This window comes from Biomphalaria glabrata, chromosome 12 (assembly GCF_947242115.1).
Source record: "Biomphalaria glabrata chromosome 12, xgBioGlab47.1, whole genome shotgun sequence".
Classification (NCBI taxonomy): domain Eukaryota; kingdom Metazoa; phylum Mollusca; class Gastropoda; family Planorbidae; genus Biomphalaria; species Biomphalaria glabrata.
Genome location: NC_074722.1, coordinates 7,393,878 through 7,412,278, shown reverse-complemented (window position 1 = coordinate 7,412,278; position 18,401 = coordinate 7,393,878).

The window sequence follows — 18,401 nt, the reverse complement described above, 5'->3', positions numbered from 1 at the left end:
GCCATCTTCTAGTCATCTTCTAGTCATCTTCTAGCCATCTTCTAGCCATCTTCTAGCCATCTTCTAGCCATCTTCTAGCCATCCTCTAGCCATCTTCTAGCCATCTTCTAGCCATCTTCTAGTCATCTTCTAGCCATCTTCTAGCCATCTTCTAGTCATCTTCTAGCCATCTTCTAGTCATCTTCTAGCCATCTTCTAGCCATCTTCTAGCCATCTTCTAGTCATCTTCTAGCCATCTTCTAGCCATCTTCTAGTCATCTTCTAGCCATCTTCTAGCCATCTTCTAGCCATCTTCTAGTCATCTTCTAGCCATCTTCTAGTCATCTTCTAGTCATCTTCTAGCCATCTTCTAGCCATCTTCTAGCCATCTTCTAGCCATCTTCTAGTCATCTTCTAGCCATCTTCTAGCCATCTTCTAGTCATCTTTTAGCCATCTTCTAGCCATCTTCTAGCCATCTTCTAGTCATCTTCTAGCCATCTTCTAGCCATCTTCTAGTCATCTTCTAGCCATCTTCTAGCCATCTTCTAGTCATCTTCTAGCCATCTTCTAGCCATCTTCTAGTCATCTTCTAGCCATCTTCTAGCCATCTTCTAGCCATCTTCTAGCCATCCTCTAGCCATCTTCTAGCCATCTTCTAGCCATCTTCTAGTCATCTTCTAGCCATCTTCTAGCCATCTTCTAGTCATCTTCTAGCCATCTTCTAGTCATCTTCTAGCCATCTTCTAGCCATCTTCTAGCCATCTTCTAGTCATCTTCTAGCCATCTTCTAGCCATCTTCTAGTCATCTTCTAGCCATCTTCTAGCCATCTTCTAGCCATCTTCTAGTCATCTTCTAGTCATCTTCTAGCCATCCTCTAGCCATCTTCTAGCCATCTTCTAGCCATCTTCTAGCCATCTTCTAGCCATCCTCTAGCCATCTTCTAGCCATCTTCTAGCCATCTTCTAGTCATCTTCTAGCCATCTTCTAGTCATCTTCTAGCCATCCTCTAGCCATCTTCTAGCCATCTTCTAGCCATCTTCTAGCCATCTTCTAGTCATCTTCTAGCCATCTTCTAGCCATCTTCTAGCCATCTTATAGCCATCTTCTAGCCATCTTCTAGCCATCTTCTAGCCATCTTCTAGTCATCTTCTAGTCATCTTCTAGCCATCTTCTAGTCATCTTCTAGCCATCTTCTAGCCATCTTCTAGTCATCTTCTAGCCATCCTCTAGCCATCTTCTAGCCATCTTCTAGCCATCTTCTAGCCATCTTCTAGTCATCTTCTAGCCATCTTCTAGCCATGTTCTAGCCATCTTCTAGTCATCTTCTAGCCATCTTCTAGCCATCTTCTAGTCATCTTCTAGCCATCTTCTAGCCATCTTCTAGTCATCTTCTAGCCATCTTCTAGCCATCTTCTAGCCATCGTCTAGCCATCTTCTAGCCATCTTTTATCCACCTTATGTACATCCAACTCTTATATCCAAACTTTTATACCACTTATATCCCCCTTGCGTACAGCTTATATACAGCTTATATACGTCTTGTATACATCTTAGAAACATTTTAAATACATCTTTTAAGCATCTTATGTACATTTTATATACATCTTATAAACATCATATATACATTTTATGTCCCTCTTCTAATAATCTTAATCCATCTTATAAACATTTCATATACATCTTATAACCATCTTATATTCATCTTATATACATTTTATATAGGCTACATTTTAAATACAACTTAAATACATCTTATATAGGCCTACATCTTATAAACATCATATATACAACCCTAAGGCAGTTTGCAGCACCCAGTGCCTCACTCTGGCAGAACCTGCGACGCCGCTGACCCCAAACTATATCGGCACTGCCGTTCCTTAGGATACATCAGCTGCATGGAGAGGGCGGAACTGATGTGTGGGCGACATCGTTCCGACCACAGCTAATGCCCAGGCATTCGCCTCATTTCCATGAGATGATCCATAGTCGCTTCGCGACTGAAGGAGGCCATATATATACATCTTATATCCATCTTATGTAATCTTATATACATCTTATATACATCTCATATACATCTTATATACCTCTTATATCCATCTATACATTTTATATACAACTTAAATACATCTTATATACATCTTATAAACATCTTAGGCCTATATACATCGTAAATCCACCTTATATAATCTTATATCCATTTTCTAAACTTTTTATATCCCGAGAGTAAATGTTTCTTCTAAAAGAAATGCGATTGTTTGTTTTTCTCTTTCCTGACAATTCCTACGCATTGAAAAAGAAGTGCGTGCGGAGGAGCACGCGCGCGTTGATGACGACAGGTGCACAGGTGCTCTGACAAATCTCTTGGAAAATAGAGAATATGAAATTTGGACGCCACTGTCTCAAGCTTCTGCATTCACTATTTGTCTGGATCTGTTTATAGTATCTACAAAATTTACTGGCAATAAAGAAAAGAAACTTTGACAGATGCACTTGTTTGGCTTCATGGTCGAGTGATGCGCTCTCTGAACTGTAGTCTCCATGATCCCGGACTCGAACTCTGCCCGCCACGATTCCCATCCGTCTTGGGATTGGCCAAGGAAACTTCCATTCTGAAGAAACATTCGAAATATTTAGAATACAACGACAAAAGAAAACAACACTCTCCTTAAATTATTAGTCCTACTCGACAAGATAATGAGATCCAATGGTTGGCCTTCTCTCTCTTGGCCTTTTTTTCTTCGAATGGCTAAACTGAAATTCCATGCAAGAATCATCGAAAGACATTGTCCGAACATGAAGATCGAGTACAATATTTCACGTGACAACACAGACCCAGTTGCGAACTACATATTTTGCCTTACTGATACAGAAAAAAAACAACCATTAACCATTTATAACAGCAAAAAGTTTTATCAAAGCGATTAATGAAGGGACTCAAAAAAAAAAAAAAAAAAAAAAAAAAAAGGAAAAGTAATGGCGTTTAACAAATCCTAGGTACTATCTGGCTAGACTAACCTACTCTCGAGAAGGTATAAATAGTACTACAGAAATATGAGTAAAGCCATGACATGAACATGACGAGTATCTACAAAATTTACTGGCAATAAAGAAAAGAAACTTTGACAGATGCACTTGTTTGGCTTCATGGTCGAGTGATGCGCTCTCTGAACTGTAGTCTCCATGATCCCGGACTCGAACTCTGCCCGCCACGATTCCCATCCGTCTTGGGATTGGCCAAGGAAACTTCCATTCTGAAGAAACATTCGAAATATTTAGAATACAACGACAAAAGAAAACAACACTCTCCTTAAATTATTAGTCCTACTCGACAAGATAATGAGATCCAATGGTTGGCCTTCTCTCTCTTGGCCTTTTTTTCTTCGAATGGCTAAACTGAAATTCCATGCATGAATCATCGAAAGACATTGTCCGAACATGAAGATCGAGTACAATATTTCACGTGACAACACAGACCCAGTTGCGAACTACATATTTTGCCTTACTGATACAGAAAAAAAACAACCATTAACCATTTATAACAGCAAAAAGTTTTATCAAAGCGATTAATGAAGGGACTCAAAAAAAAAAAAAAAAGGAAAAGTAATGGCGTTTAACAAATCCTAGGTACTATCTGGCTAGACTAACCTACTCTCGAGAAGGTATAAATAGTACTACAGAAATATGAGTAAAGCCATGACATGAACATGACGAGATAATCCCCCCTCCCCCTCTTTTTTTTTTTGTATCCATTTCCATTTCCCTGGAGTCAGACCGATCCCACAGCCGAGTGAGTAAAACTGGCTGGGAGATTTGCTATTTTTAGATTATTAACCTAGAAAGCCAATAATGCTTACCCGAGCCAGATAGGCCGTGGGGGCCAAGCCGCTAGGCCAAGGGAAAGTCAATCTTATCGTACAAAGCAGTGGTTCCAAACTTTTGAAACTTGACCCAACTTTTCGTGCAATTTCATGAACAAGATACAATATTTTTGTGACATACACATTTTGACTACTCTGTGCAGTTTTATGTAAGCTTTCTACTAGAGATTTTCACGCTAAATGTTAATCCAAGTAATCAGCGCTTTGTTTACATTAATAAATTAGATTAGTATTTGATTCTAGAGGGCTATAATTTGCAAAGAAATTAAAACAATCTTTAGAGTTATAAAGTATGTATTTATCTATTCTACCGTATTCTGTACACAAGATACACAAAATAAACTTAGTATTTATTGATTTGCATCATTTCATTATTCAAGTATTTTTGGTATAATCTTATATAATATTTGTAAAATACCACTGACTGACTGACTGACTCATTGATCAAGAGATCTCTTAGACTATCTTACGGATTCGCATTAAATTTCGTTCACATGTTACTTTTTTCCCGTAGGCGCTCACTAAGAACCGGTTTTGACAGATACACAACTTGACTAGATCTAATGCTATTCGCGAAAAAACGCAAGATTTATATCAAAGCTTTGTAATTTATTTTCTGTATTTCCTCAAAAGTCCGCAGTCTGTATATAGAGCAATTAAAAAAATTTCACACAAATTCCGTATTTTTAAAGCAACTTTTTTTTCTACGTCTACTTATTTTTAATATACCTTACGTCATTTACGCTTCTTTAAGACGCGGCCAAAATACATTAAAAAAAAAAAAATCATACTAGTATTATTATTACAGATAAAGATAAAATGTTTCAGACTAACCCTAGATGCTACACATAGATTCAAAATCTGAAAAGTGTTCGGGAATCACTTGGAGGATCCTTAAGAGTAAAGACGCTGACCAAAAAATAAAAAATGCACAACTAATCCTAATAGCATTAAAAAAAAGATAAATCTAGATCTATTGTCGTTTCTCTACATTCAAAAGAGGGTCGAATAAACGATTACAATGAATGAAATCAAATTGATATTTATTTTTATTTAAAGAACAAAATATCGAAATAATTGTAGAAATGGGAACGGGAATGTGGCATTCAATCGGGGCCTTCGGAAAGTGTATTTATATTCTGTAAGTCTGCCTGGTCGGCGGTTTGTGCGCTGGACTGTCGTTCGGATTTATCGACCGTCGAGGGTTCAAACCCTGCCCGCTCCCATCCCCCGTCGTCCTGCGGGAGGTTTGGACTAGGAAGTAAACTATCTTCAACTCTGAAGGAACATCCGAAACATGTAAAACAAACATTTTACAAGTCTGAAACTGATGGTATGAAGAAATGTATTCGGTGACTAATACTGTACATCACTTGATTTAAGGTTAAAGATATGCAAAAAAAAAAAAAATCATTGGGGGTCATGGTCGAAATATAATAAAGATTGAATTGAGAAGCTGAAGAAAAGTCATAGAGTGAACGAAGGACTAACTTTTTGTTGTTGGCCTGGGGGGGGGGGTCCGGGGGCGGATAAGTAAATGTGATCCTAGAATTAACGGGCCAAAAATATAAGTGCGTGTATGTGTCGGGGGCGAAGTCAAAAGTCTATGTTGGAGAAATTACATTGCGCAGGTTAAAAACAAAATGGATGTTCCAGAGGAGCGGAGAGAGAGAGAGAGAGAGAGAGAAGGAGAGCGGGCCGCGAAATTTCATTTTAACAAATACATTGATTCACGGGCTAAAAAATATTTCAGGCTGATCGTTAAAATGTGGCCGGTTTATTACAATTCAAAACACACACACACACAAAGGGGGGTGTTCCGGCCATAATAAACTATATAAAATCTTGGAACAAATCAACCGGTGTTTACTGCTAGTAATATGCCATCAAACTCCAACATCAAAATTGTTACTAATATTTTCTAAGATCTTAAATATCTTCCACCTTCACCTCAGCAGATAGGCCTACTGCTGGACCATGTTCAGTGATCAAGGGCAATAACTACAGGAGTTAGAATCCCTTTATTACCCCAGCACTGAGTGTCTATGAGCGTAAACTCTTTATCTTCGAGGCATTGATGGCGGCGAAACAAAAAAACGAAGTTAATTTACTCTTCAGACACGCTGATTGAAAAACAAAGAATTCAAACGTGTCATATGACTCCACTAGGGTTACACAATGACCTTAAAGCCCCTGTATGTTTTTACAAAGCTTATACCAATGCAATGTGTCCAACTGCCTGGCCAATCTCAGATAAAGTTAAAAATTTGCACAATTATATTTATTACCTGACAACACAAGAATCAATTAAAAAAAATTAAACAATCCGTTGATAGACCTGTGACGTGGCAGGTTCAGGTCATCTAAAGGATTCGTCTCGCGTCAAGCCTTCCCCTTCGCAAACTCTAAAATATAAATGTTTTAAATACTAAAATAATCATATTAAATAACATGTAATAGAATAAAAAAAATTTTTTTAAATTTAAAACAAAGCGGGGGGGGGGGGGGGGTTTTCTAAAGGAAAAGAACCGCTAATTACTGCCATTTATCTGAAAAATAAAGTAGCATTCATTCCCTTTATCTCCATATAAAACAAAAATAATTAATCATTTAGTTAATTTTTTAATTGAACTATGTCTTGCCAGGTAAAGAATAATTGTGCCAATCCTTAACTTGATGAAGAAAAAAAAAAACAAGTTCAAACTTTTTACTAGACAGACAGACAGAGTGAGTTGATATAAGCTTTAAAAAAAAAAAAAAAAAAAAAACAGAAGAAAAGTAAGATTAAATTTAGATCATTGTGGTACATCCTTCTATTCTTCTATAATATGGCATGATTTTATATAGAAGTATGATTATTATAAGTGAATTTCGTTTTAAAGTTTCAATAAAATGTAGTGCCCTCCATAAAAATCCTGCCCCGGGGCCTACACTTACTTAAATCCGGCCCTGATGTAGCTATATATGGAACATTATCAAACCTATTGTACATACGTTTTTCTATACAAACTAGAGTTCTCTTAGTTTTATTTGAAGGAAAGAACAGAATAAAACTATGACCTTAATGAAAGATGCTTTCCCATGTCTGCTAAGGCCTGGGTACCAGATCTAGGACTTTAGATAAGGGAAATAACTCGGGGTATCGTGTTTTGTGGTTTTTTTATATTTTTTATCCTTCATCGTTAAATTTATTACTTGCACTATAAGACTGGAGATTCTCAAACTGGGTTGCGCACTCCCCGTGAATATACACTACAAAACATAATTATAAATATTTATTGTTAATGAAAAGTAATAATTCATAGGTATACTACTAGAATCACTGCTAGTGGGTTATACAACAAGCACTGTACCTGGAAAGATAAAAGACTCAAATAAATAAATGTATTAGGTACTGCACGGTACTTTACGACGGAATGTGATATTTGTTGATGCAAGTATGGGCTGTTGGCCATTGGGCTGTTGGCCATTGTGCTGTCCCGGCATTACTCTCGTGGATAGTCCGCAACAGAAACATGCTCAATGCGAGTATCACACTTACTGCCATTAATTTCCAACAAGTTCAAAAGAGTCCTTGGGGCGGAAGCCACGTGATGAAAGGACGAAAAAGAAAACCACGTGATCAAAAGACGAAGAGCACGTGATGAAAGGGGCAGCACATGCAGTACATTACATTAAGCCACGCCGTTAGACGCTGGGTACTAATGACCTGCCCCGGGTCTTCTATGCCGCATACTTGAGCGACTGTGTCTGACCATTAAGCTGCCTAAGGTGAAGACGTTGGAGTACCATCAGCACAAGGATTGGGGGGGGGGGGTTGTATGTGGGGAGGTTGTCTAATGAAGGCAGGAAATGAAACAGTTATAGGAACATAACGTATGACCTACAAAGACTACTGTTACAACCTACATAGGCTACTGTTACAACCTACATAGGCTACTGTTACAACCTACATAGGCTATTGTTACAACCTACATAGGCTACTGTTACAACCTACATAGGCTACTGTTACAACCTACATAGGCTATTGTTACAACCTACATAGGCTACTGTTACAACCTACATAGGCTACTGTTACAACCTACATAGGCTACTGTTACAACCTACATAGTCTACTGTTACAACCTACATAGGCTACTGTTTAACCTGTATTATCACAAACGAATAAGTACTGGCTTTGTCTCTTTCTCTCTCTCTCTCTTTCTTTCTTTCTGTATTTCTCACTCACTTAATCTCTTTCTCTCTCTCTCCCTATGCCCCATATGATTCTCTTTTTTGGTTGCCCTCTTCTTTCTTTCTCCCAATCTCTCTCTTTTTCTCTCTTTCTTTTCTCTCACACTCCTTCTCTTTCTCTCTCTTTCTTCTCTCCTTCTTTATTTCTCTCTCTTCTTTTTTTTTCTCTCTCTCTTTCTTTCTCTCTTTCTCTATCTCTGCCCCATATCACACTCTTTTTGGTTGCCTTCTTCTTTCTTTGTCATAATCTCGCTCTCTCTTTCTCCCTCTCTCTCTTTCTCCCTCTCTCTCTTTTCTCTCTCTTTTCTCTCTCTCTCTCTCTTTTCTCTCTCTCTCTCTCTTTTCTCTCTCTCTTCTCTCCTTTCTCTCTCTCTTTTCTCTCTCTATTCCTTTTTCTCTCTTTCTTTCTCTCTCTCTCGCTGTGCTCCCTCTTACTCTCAGTCTCTTTACCGCCTCTTCTTTCTTTCTCTCCCCCTTTTTTTCTTCTCTCAGTCTATCTCCCGGCTTCTTCTCTCTTTTTTGTCTTTTTGTTTCTCTCTTTCCCTTTGCACTTTCTCAGAACCATCTCATCAACAATGTTCCAGTCTCCTACAGCCACAGGGCTACAGCATTATTCCCCTTGGTTTCTCCACTCTCCCTATTGTGAAGACAGATACCACCCCCGAATTCTTTGTCTCTAAACTGTCTAGCATCACGTGGAACCTATTCCTTGCAAGCACTCAACTACTAAATACATAGTTATTAAGTTATGTTTATAGTACTTTTTACCATCAACGTCAACTCTGTTTAAACAATGATTTCCTTTTCCAGTTCTCTAGACAAATATGTTTCCTTAAACCTCCCCCCCCCAATCAATCTTCAGCGCTGAATTACAGCCATGAGAAACTGGAATATGAAAATATAGTGCACACCTATGTTTTCAGGAGTACTGTGTCCATATTGTTTGCTTAATTCTGAAGTAGCCTTTGAGTAGGATTGATTAACAAGAGATATATGTTTAAAATACTTTTAATAAAACGGTTATATTACTTGTAACTTATCAATTAGTTCGGATCAGTCATGTAATTAAATTTGTAATTGATCTAGATTCTAGGTCTTTGTTATAAACCTGCTCTCCAGTTCGGTTTGGTCATTCCTTGTAATAACTCAAGCACGAGACCTATGTAACATACTATGTGTCATTTGCTTGGTTAATATTTGATGATTATTGTTTAGATTTCATCTCCCTTTTTTTATTGTTGGTAAAACTTTTTACACAATACAGAATACAAAAAAAAAAAAAAAAAAAGTAATGTGATGAGGAATTACACGATTTTACAATATCTACTTTGTCGGATCAGATAAAAAGTTTTAAAATGATATTTGTTTAGTTAGCTTAGACTTCGACTCTGTTTTTTAAATAGGATTTTGCTTTAATAACAATAACACAAATGACAAACAAGTTAACATACACAGTTAAATGAAAAAAAAAAAATTTTATTCACTTTCCAAAAGTTATATTGCAAAAAAACTACAAATTTATGGTATCACAACAACAAATGTAAAAACTTTGTTCAGAAATTGTTCATAGTTCCAGCGTTCATTTGCTTGTCCTTTTTCTCGCCCTAGACACGTGAAAGTCCGCATACATCCCACATGGGCTTACATCTCACACGAAAATCATGATATTCGGAGTTCTGAAGGTCAATGTCTTTATTTACTAGAAAAGTCCAACATTTCTGGGACACATACAGACTCTGAAGTTTTCATATGAAAAACCATGTACGAATAATTACAGCCAACTTGACAACAAAGACATTAAAATTAAGTATTTTAAATACTTAAAATAAAATAAACAAATATAGCTTTGAAAAAATTGAATAATTAGCGGATGTGTCGAATTATTAATCCGTGACCACCAGGGCTATCCCTATAGAGTCACTATAGACCTAATTGTATTGTTACTCAGCCCCTTTCCTTATTTTTCTGTAGGCCTACAACACTTTCAATATTTTCTAAACCAAACTTTCTCTCTCTCTCTCTCTCTCTCTCTCTCTCTCTCTCTCTCTCTTTTTCCCCTATTAATAATAATACTATTAATGGGAACAATAGTCCCCTCAAATGTACAGTAAGGGCCAGCCACTTTTACACTAAACCAGATGGAAAGAAGATATTTGCATTTAAGTACTCCAGGCCGTTGGTGTATTAACTCTAGTTTTAAAACTAATAAAAAGTTTCGTGCAGCGTGTAAGATATTTTGAAGGAGCTTTATACATCTAGACCGCAAAGTTTTACATCTTCCATTAGTGTCATCCTCGTGGGCCTCAACTGGTCAAGAGTCATGGGCCCAAGTGCAATCAACCCCTTTGCGCCATTGCTGCTACGCCACGGGATGTGGGCCCCCCTAATGGTCGTGGGCCCGGGTTCATCGAACCCCTTCGCGCCATGGATGCTGTCGCACCTATTGAATTAGTTGCTTAATAAAAATGTTCTCTTTTTATAAAACCGTTTTCGTCTAATTTGATGACGTCATTTTCATGGGTTTTGTTTGTGTACAGTAGGTGATCTCCCCTTGTCGCTTCGTCATAATTTTTTATGACGTATATTGTCTTAGCTCGTCTGGTGCATTTCACGCCATGTTGCTAGACTGAAGCAAGCTCTATTTTGAACTAACTGTCTGGTCAGCTCTTGATTTTCTCCTTGGATCTGTTATTGGATAACCTTATCGTTGTCCTTGGTAGATATTCTTAAAGGAGTATCTTGACCACTGTTTATATTGTATAGTTTATTTGGATTCGATCGCATTCGTATTTTATATATAGATTAGAAGATTAGAAGAATCTGTTCTTTATCTTTCTATAGGGTCTCAGTCTCAGTGTCAAAGTTTCAGTCTCAAGTTTCAGTGGTGAAATCGCAAGTCTTAGTTCTAGGTTATTCTGAGGACTGAGGTTTTTCATCTCAGGTTTTCTGTCTCATGTTTCAAGTTTAAGATTCGAGTCTGAGGTTCCAGATTTAGCTATATTCGGACCTGGTAGTGCTTTGTGAAGTTGTGAGTTTTGGATGCTACTATAAACTTTTACTTATGGATCGTCGGTGAACAGTTTCTTAGCTGGAATATAGATCTACCTGTATTGCCAGTTGTTGTCTTGAAAGATTGTCACTGTGTGGACAGTATTACTGAACCTTATAAGTTAAGGTGAATTATTCTTGTTTATTTTTAAATACTTAAGTATTTACTAGAATCTTACTATAAGTATTGATTTTGCATACCATACCATATGTATACATATTTCTTTATCATTATTGTTGATCATATATCACTTTTCATTGTAACACTACATCAGTCAAGTAAAATTTCTTTCCCTTGTTCCATAACAAACAAAATAATTTAATCCTAATAGTTAATTAAATCTTTTTTTTTCTTAATTGAATCTTGTTTTGTGAAGACATAATTGTGCCTAATTTTCGTTTGATCCGAGATCGGGTGTGGGAGAAATAACGTATACAAAATATTTACCAGACAGACAGAGAGAGTGAGTTGATATAAGCTTTAAAAAAGGAGAGGGGAAAGGCTAAATTAAAGCAATAGATTACGATAGTCGACCTCATTCATTTATTTTATATCAAGGGTGGTTTAAATCTTCTATTTTGAATTTGAAAGCTGTATATGTTTGTGAATAAAAGTCCAGTTTATTTGGTTTAAAAAGAAGTTTTGAAGCTTTATGATTTGTCTAAAATCTAAAAGGTTACGTTATATGTTATATGCCTACAAGGGTGAGTTGGCCTAGCTGTCTGGTGCTACATCTACAAAGGTGAGTTGGACTATCTGACTGGTGCTACATCTACAAGGGTAAGTTGGACTATCTGTCTGGTGCTACATCTACAAGGGTGAGTTGGACTATCTGTCTGGTGCTACATCTACAAGGGTGAGTTGAACTATCTGTCTGGTGCTACATCTACAAGGGTGAGTTCGTCTAGCTGTCTGGTTTTACATCTACAAGGGTGAGTTGGACTAGCTGTCTGGTGCTACATCTACAAGGGTGAGTTGGACTATCTGTCTGGTGCTACATCTACAAGGCTGAGTTGGACTATCTGTCTGGTGCTACATCTACAAGGGTGAGTTGGACTATCTGACTGGTGCTACATCTACAAGGGTGAGTTGGCCTAGCTGTCTGGTGCTACATCTACAAGGGTGAGTTGAACTATCTGTCTGGTGCTACATCTACAAGGGTGAGTTCGTCTAGCTGTCTGGTTTTACATCTACAAGGGTGAGTTGGACTAGCTGTCTGGTGCTACATCTACAAGGGTGAGTTGGACTATCTGACTGGTGCTACATCTACAAGGGTGAGTTGGCCTAGCTGTCTGGTGCTACATCTACAAGGGTGAGTTGGCCTAGCTGTCTGGTGCTACATCTACAAGGGTAAGTTGGACTACCTGACTGGTGCTACATCTACAAGGGTGAGTTGGACTATCTGACTGGTGCTACATCTACAAGGGTGAGTTGGACTATCTGACTGGTGATACATCTACAAGAGTGAGTAGGACTAGCTGTCTGGTTTTACATCTACAAGGGTGAGTTGGACTATCTGACTGGTGCTACATCTACAAGGGTGAGTTGGACTATCTGACTGGTGCTACATCTACAAGGGTAAGTTCGTCTAGCTGTCTGGTTTTACATCTACAAGAGTGAGTTGGACTAGCTGTCTGGTTTTACATCTACAAGGGTAAGTAGGACTATCTGACTGGTGCTACATCTACAAGGGTGAGTTGGACTATCTGACTGGTGCTACATCTACAAGGGTAAGTTCGTCTAGCTGTCTGGTGCTACATCTACAAGGGTGAGTTGGACTAGCTGTCTGGTGCTACATCTACAAGGGTGAGTTGGACTATCTGTCTGGTGCTACATCTACAAGGGTGAGTTGGACTATCTGACTGGTGCTACACCTACAAGGCTGAGTTGGACTATCTGTCTGGTGCTACATCTACAAGGGTGAGTTGGACTATCTGACTGGTGCTACATCTACAAGGGTAAGTTCGTCTAGCTGTCTGGTTTTACATCTACAAGAGTGAGTTGGACTAGCTGTCTGGTTTTACATCTACAAGGGTAAGTTGGACTATCTGACTGGTGCTACATCTACAAGGGTGAGTTGGACTATCTGACTGGTGCTACATCTACAAGGGTAAGTTGGACTATCTGACTGGTGCTACATCTACAGGGGTGAGTTTGACTATCTGACTGGTGCTACATCTACAAGGGTGAGTTGGAATATCTGACTGGTGCTACATCTACAAGGGTGAGTTGGACTATCTGACTGGTGCTACATCTACAAGGGTGAGTTGGACTATCTGACTGGTGCTACATCTACAAGGGTGAGTTGGACTATCTGACTGGTGCTACATCTACAAGGGTGAGTTGGACTATCTGACTGGTGCTACATCTACAAGGGTGAGTTGGACTATCTGACTGGTGCTACATCTACAGGGGTGAGTTGGACTAACTGTCTGGTGCTACATCTACAAGGGTAAGTTCGTATAGCTGTTTGATGCTTCAGCTCAATCACCACCCCAGTCAACAATGAGATTCATAAATTCTTTTTATTCAGAACAGAATATAGGCACCTTCTAATTCGCGTATGTCATATAATTGTAGAGTCAAAACAAAGTGTTCTTCAAGATACATCGGGGTACCTTGACTTTCAGAATCTCAAATCTGTCATTTAACACAATTACTGTTGTATCGAATTTTAGTGTAGCTGGGTTTAACATCCCTGTACTAAGCACAGAAGAGAGAGAGAGAGAGAGAGAGAAGAAGAAGAGAGAGAAAGAGATCGTCAAAAAACTAGTCCTGTATATATAGTTCTTCTTATGTAGTTTTTAAAAGATGTTTTTGGACTAAAGACTGGCAGGTATCAGAAATTTTCAATATATCGAAGTGATCATTTCAGACGTCGAAACCGAATCTACTGGTCAGATCTGCTCAGTCCACAGTAGCTCAAGACCGTCTGGAAAGACAAAGGCAAAGCCCTCGGCATTAAAGCCAGACTGATGCTCTCCTTGGGAGGCGCGTTGGTTGAGCGGTAATGCGCTTGGCTTCTGAACAGGGGGTCCCGGGTTCGAATCCTGATGAGGACTGGGATTTTTAATTTCGGCATATTTGGGCACCTCTGAGTCCTCGCAACTCTAATGGGTACCTGACATTAGTTGGGGAAAATTAAAGGCGGTTGGTCGTTGTGCACGCCACATGATACCCTCGTTAACTGTAGGCCACAGAAACAGACGACATTTACATCATCTGCCCTAAAAACCTCAAGATCTGAAAGGGGAACTTTACAATGCTCTCCTGTGTAATGACGATATTCTTGAACGCTTGTAAATCTTCGACGCTAACTGCAGAATTAGAGAGTCAAGAGAGGAGAATCCTATCAAAGGAATTGAGATGCTATAGAACAGTGATTCCCAAAGTGGTCTATATAGACCCCCAGGGGTCTTCGAAGACTTCCAAGGGGTCTACGAAGATTTCCAAGGGGTCTACGAGACAAAAAAGTTTGGGAACCACTGCTATAGAAGGATCCTAAGAATCAAATAGTAAGACCGCATCACAAATGATACGATTCGAAACAGAAACACAATGACGATTGGGCCCTATGAAGTCCTGCTGACCACATTCAAAAACGGCTAACTTGAACTATATGGCCATATCACGAAGTCCTTAGGGCTCGCAATAACGTTCCTGCAGGGAACAGTACCAGGGGAAAGAATTAGAGACCGACAGAAAAATTAATGGGAAGACAACACCGAAGAACGGACAGGACAATCATTAATATAGATTCTAGTCAAATCGAAAGACAGATAAGAATTGAGGAAGTCTGTCTACAGATCCTGTGTGATGCCCCAACGGTCCTACAGAATAAGGGATAAGCAAGTGACCGTCAACCAGCTTAAACTGTATAAAAACCTACATGAAAGAATGTTTTTAAAGGGATGCTTGTATGGACACATCACATGCTTGGAATTCTTCAATATTTTGTTCCCTTATAGAAAAACAAAGCTGACATCTCTGCAGTAATTTCATCTGGAGCTGTTTCAGAAAGACAGCGTATTACAGAGAAAGAAGATATAAATATCAGCAAGTCACAGACACTTTTGAAGAAGAAAGAAAATAATGATTTTTGTACGCTTACGTGCCAAGGGAAATAATAAAAAAAAATGTATTTAGCATTGGATTATTTCTTTCTAGGCTTTTTTTTTTTTTTTAAATAGCGGTATTTGTAATTAAACATTTTCAAATTACGAATTAGTTATTACTGCATAATTTAATAAAAATGCATTCGCCAATTTTTTTTAAAGGCAAGACGTAAGTCTGGAGAATAAAATTTCTAATTCTTTTCAATTCTTGAATTGATTGTAATAAAAGTTTTCTAAGTTGTTAATATTTTGAATAGCTAATATAGGGCCAATTTTTCGGCAATGTATACAACTTTTACAAATTTTACGCAGTAGAATAGAGTTTCAATAGAGGAATGAAAGATGAGGTCAGGAGACAAGTGTGAGAAAGACGTGTTGTACTTTGGTTAAACTGTTCAACCTATTATTAGTTCAATTTTGTATTTACGTAGATCTACATTGAAGTGGAAGGCTGTAAACACATTGTTAATTAACATTTAGTTCATTTGTGTTTTAAAAGGAATTTTTAAGTTCTACTCAAGTTATACATTAAGAAATGAATACGCATGCAACGGTTTACTTTTGACTAGCTGTCTGGTGCTACAACCCAATGCCCGTATATTAGCAATATTTCAAGCCTCTTACAGGACGATAGGAATGGAGGCGGACACGGTTCGAACTCGGTCCATCATGACAAAGGTAAAGGCGCAACCACACAGACTGGCGCAAAATGTAGGCTTTCAGGTTTTAGATGTATAGTGTATGAACGTTGAAGTACAATCTATTACAAGAAGGAGAGGGGGGGGAGGGGTCAAGGGCAAGCTCGAGTTCGGGATGAAGGTGACGACGGTCAGAAACCTCAAGGTCATGCACACAATGAGTGGCACTTTTGTATGTGTTGCTTGTTCGGAAGTCGTTTCCCATCTCTGTTGTAATAAAGTTTCCAGTAACTTTTACTCCAATCTAAACTAATTTTAAAACTTATTTTAGCGAAATAAACTTGACCTTTTATTCAGAAATATTTATAGCCTGGAACTTAAATGTAGATACACGTAGAAGACAGATTAAAAAAAAACAAACAAACAAAAAAAAAACAACAATGAAACAATATGCTTCAATTCACTTCAAAACTACTGCTTTGGCCATACAATAAACATAGGTGGTTATCTCCCATTCCTCTTCCCTCTCACCTTTTTTTGGACTAGCATTTTGGTTGTCATAGTCAGTTTTTTTCAACAGACATATGGTGTTTCCATGTTGCAATCAGAAACAATAATCACACTTTAGTTTCCTGTCGGAGAAGACCGTTGCCAACTAATATCAGCACTTCACAGGGAAAAAACCCACGCCTGAATACCTCATGCATTGTCAACCCTTATCCAAACATCGAATTCACAAACAAATTTAAGGATGCTTTTAGAAACTTCACAGTCGCTGATGTAAAGTTGGCTATTTATTAGTGATTCAATTACTGGTCTTTGGTAACGAAATTTTAAAAAATGAAGACTGGCATAAAGAAAATTTGCCAAAAATGGAAAGTGTCAATATGAAAAAGAGAGTAGCCATGCTTATCTACAAGAAGAGGCTACCCCATGATGTCCCCATGCAACCTACAAGCCCTGAGAGCTGCACGGAGCAACTCCCAAAAGAGTTGTGAGAGAATGTGCAAACAAGTATTATCAAAACAACCTATTTTGTGCTGACTGGGGCAACTTCAGAGACACCGATAAGGTCAGAGCTAGAGACGCTACGAGATAAATTGGCAAACGTATAATTAAAACATTACCTTCTGAATATTTTTAAACTATTAAGCGGTATGACATTGGCTAAGTTCTTTGAAGTACAGCTAACCAATTACGTTTGGTAATCTGACGTTTTAAATGATCCGACACCACCCCTGTCCCGTGACCATCAGACTCTCAAAACTTAACTGTAATTCAAAATAATGAAAGTTGCGATGGTACACAATAATACACAGGGGCGTTGTGTAACAGGCTACCTACATGAAACATAGAATAAGTCCACGCAAACATTTGTTCAGTTTTCTATGCAATTTCAAACTTTGCACATTATGAGGACTGGCGCGAATGGTTACCCATCATTATTACATGGTACGCAATTTATAGCCGTAACATATAATAATGCGAGGTTCTATTTTGACCCCCAGTCTGCGCCTGTGAACCATCTAGGGCCAGCATTTAGGGACAGACATTCATGTCTCTTATCACGACACCTTTTGGACAACATCCGACGCTTTAAAAATAGCAGTGCATTGGGAACAGGCGTCGCTTTAGTTTATGTCATCGAAACCTCTACGTTACCTGGGGAGCACACTATAGATAAACCTGCTTGGTTTATATTTCAATATTATATCCCACTAAATCAACTCAAGTCTACGTCATTGCAAGACGCACAGCCAACCTTTCTCGCTGCATGTTTTGATGTAATAGCTTGGAGATCTTCTAATAATGTTTATAATTATTTGACCACGCTGCACTTCAGGAAAGTGCAATCTCTTGAAATAGCGGTCTTTGAATTTCCCACTTATGGCGTTTCAGTGAAAAAGACGCCGCGCCCCTAATTTCTCGCAAAGCCGCCCCTGGCTCTACAATAATGAGTGCACTCTGGGCAACAATCTCAACTTGTTTAGTCTACTAGGTGCGAGGTCTTTGCAACCCTCCTCGGTGTGGCGATCATGTTTTTATAAGTTTCGTGTCTGGCGTATGATGAGCAGTTATTGAATGGAGCATTAAACTGAGCAAATTGTAGGGGGCAGAGGGGAAGAAGAAAAAAAAGCTGACATGCGCAGACGAGAGATAGGAAGCAGAACTCGGGCAAAGGGTAATGATCTAAAATATGTATTAAAAAAAAATAAACAATAAAAAATGTGGATAGGAATGAAGCTAAATTTATGGAAGAAAGATTGGAAGAATAGGGGAAAGAGAGAGAGAGAACGAGAGAGAGAGAACGAGAGAGAGAGAGAGAAATTAAGAAAGCTAGAGAGAGCAAAGAGAGTGAGAGAGAGAAAAAGAGTGACAAGAGACTGAGAGTGTGAGAGAAAGGGTTAGAGAGGAATCAGTGGAGAAGATACAATGAAAGGGAGATTCAAAGCGAACGACATAATAATAATAACAATTGAGAGAAGGTGAGTCTGTTGAAATATGAT